General features: G+C 52.9%; 1 long non-coding RNA gene across 1 annotated transcript; it reads left to right on the top strand.

The window, feature by feature from the left end:
- Nucleotides 1–352: 352 nt before the first annotated feature.
- On the top strand, nt 353–2,064 carry LOC121851655. The gene is made up of 3 exons (XR_006085941.1): nt 353–436; nt 1,182–1,280; nt 1,990–2,064. It is a non-coding gene; the product is annotated as an uncharacterized LOC121851655 (long non-coding RNA).
- The last annotated feature ends 381 nt before the right edge of the window (nt 2,065–2,445 follow it).

Below are 2,445 nucleotides of genomic sequence, written 5' to 3'. Positions count from 1 at the left end.
AGCGACCGAGTGAGTGAGCAAGGGACGGAGGGAGGCAGTGAGTGAATGAGTGAGTGCGGGGGCGAGTCAGAGATCGAGGGTGTGAGCACGCGAGACAGTGGGTGAGGGTGTGAGTGTGCGCGCGAAGGAAGTGAGTGAGGGCTGGAGGGAGCGAGACTCAAGGTGGTTGTTGCTGTAGTTGTTGTTGTCGTTGTTGTCGTCGTCTCTCCCCGCAGTGTTTCAAGGAAGGTTTACGAGGCAGCTATGCTGCTGAGCGCGGTTGGAGATGCGTTGGGCTATCGGAACGCACGGTGGGAATTCTGCGAGAGCGGGGAGCAGATTCATTCCGAGCTGGAGGGGCTGGGGTGCCTGGGCAACATTCACGTCTGTCTGCCACACTGGCCTGTCAGTGACGACACTGTACTACACCTCGCCAGCGCTCAGGCTCTCAACACTGGTACACGATCACAGTGGGGGTGGGGGGTGGGGGGGTGGAGAGAGAGAGAGTGTGTGTGGGAGAGTGAGACAGAGAGAGGGTGAGTGTTGTGTGAGATACAGTGTGTATGAGTGTGTGTGTCAGAGTGAGACAGTCTGTGTGAATGTGTGTGATAGTGTGTGTGTCAGTGAGACAGAGTGTGTGTGTTTGAGACAGAGGGTGAGAGAGACAGTGTGTGTGAGATACAGTGTGTGTGAGTGAGAGAGTTTGTGTGGGAGTGTGTGTGTGTGAGAGGTTGTGTGAGATATAGTGTGCGTGAGAGTGAGATAGAGAGCATGTGTGTGAGTGTGGGTGAGATACAGTGTGTGTGAGTTTGTCAGAGTGAGTGTGCGACAGAGACACAGAGTGTGTGTGTGTGAGAGAGAGAGTCAGAGAGTGTGTGTGTGTGTGAGAGTGTGTGTGAGATTCAGTGTGTGTGTGAACTAGAATGTCTGCCAGAGACTGTGTGAGAGCGTTTGTGAGATATAGCATTTGTGAGAGCGAGTGTGAGGGAGTGTTTGAGAGAGAGTGAGAGCCACAGTGGAGGGTGCTATAAAAACGCAAGTTCTAGTTTTTTTGTTGATCACTGTAAAAGAGTGTTGTTTGGAGAAGATTAGCGGCTGATGTGGTTGGGAGTTATTGGGGGAAGGGGGGGTGTGTGCGGGGAGTTTGGGGGTGAAGTGCTGGGAGACACGGAGATTAATGATAAATTATGATTCTCATCCAGGGAAAGATGGAGATGCACTGCTGCATGAGTTTGCTGCTCAATATGTTGAAGCCATGAAGGACATGAAGGGCAGGAAGCCAGGTCCCACCAGCATCCTTGGTAAATAAAGCCTGGACACATATATCCTCTCGGGGTGGCGGAGGGGGAGTGGCGGGGCCTCCGTGGAGCTTAGTTGGCTCCAAAGTGTCCCAGCCCTGAGGACAACCGCAGCCCCATGTTGTGAAAGTCTCCTCTCACTCTGATGGCTTTGGTTTAGGTTCTGTGTCTGTTGAGACAGGTTTCGGTTGCATTGGTTGGCTTATGCTGGGATGGGTTAGGTTGGTGTTTGGGGTAGGTTGGGTTGGAAGTTGGCTAGGTTGGCCTCGGTTAGGCTGGGGTTGGGTGGTTTATGCTGAGTTGGGTTTGGGCTGGGGTTGGGTGGCCTCTGCTAAGTTGGGTTGGGGTTGGGTTGGGTGGACTGGGGTTGGGTTGGGGTTGAGTGGGTTGGGTTGGGTTTGAGTGGCTATGCTTGGTTGGATTGGGCTGGGGTTGAGTGGCCGATGCTGGCCTTAAAGGTCAAATCTATTAAAGATCTCCTGCGGTGCTGTCGGGAGGGAAAAGAGAGTGTCTTGCTCTCTCTCTATCTCCCAGTATCCTGGCAGATAAAACTACTCACTCGCTTCATGACTGTTTGCTGGAGCTTCACTGTGCGCAGTCATCTGCTGAATTAAACAGACAGTCACTTCACTCACGGTGAATGCTGGGAAACATGGGTGAAAAGGTCAGGTATAACGGTTAATCTTGTTGATCCTGGCTTTCTGTCAATCAGGAACTTCACAGCTGAGACCCGGATAGCCGTTGGGTTTCCAGATTCCCTTTAACCCGAAAGGAGTTGGATGTGGTGCAGCAATGAGATCAATGTGTATCGGTCTGAGGTCAGAGAGGCGTGAGAGAGACTGCGAGAGAGAGAGAGAGAGAGAGAGAGAGCTGGGAAAGATAGAGACCGAGAGAGAGAGAGACTATATGCGTACAGAGAGAGTGAGTGACTGACTCACTCTCTGTGTGTGTGTCAGGTATCCACGCCCGGAGCAACTCCCACACCTGGTGAGGGTCAGTATAGATTCCGGGCCGAATAACACACAACCACCCAACAGTCAGTGCATCCCCACCCAACGACCCCTACACACCTACCCCCCAACTAAACCTCCCCCAGTATTCCCCCCAATTACCCCTCCCAACTATCCCCAACCACACACCCCAACTACCCCCAACACCCACCCCAACT

Source organism: Callorhinchus milii, unplaced genomic scaffold (genome assembly GCF_018977255.1).
Source record: "Callorhinchus milii isolate IMCB2004 unplaced genomic scaffold, IMCB_Cmil_1.0 Scaffold83, whole genome shotgun sequence".
Taxonomy (NCBI): Eukaryota; Metazoa; Chordata; class Chondrichthyes; order Chimaeriformes; family Callorhinchidae; genus Callorhinchus; species Callorhinchus milii.
Note: the sequence above shows the minus strand (reverse complement) of the source record. Positions and strands in the feature narration are given on the sequence as shown.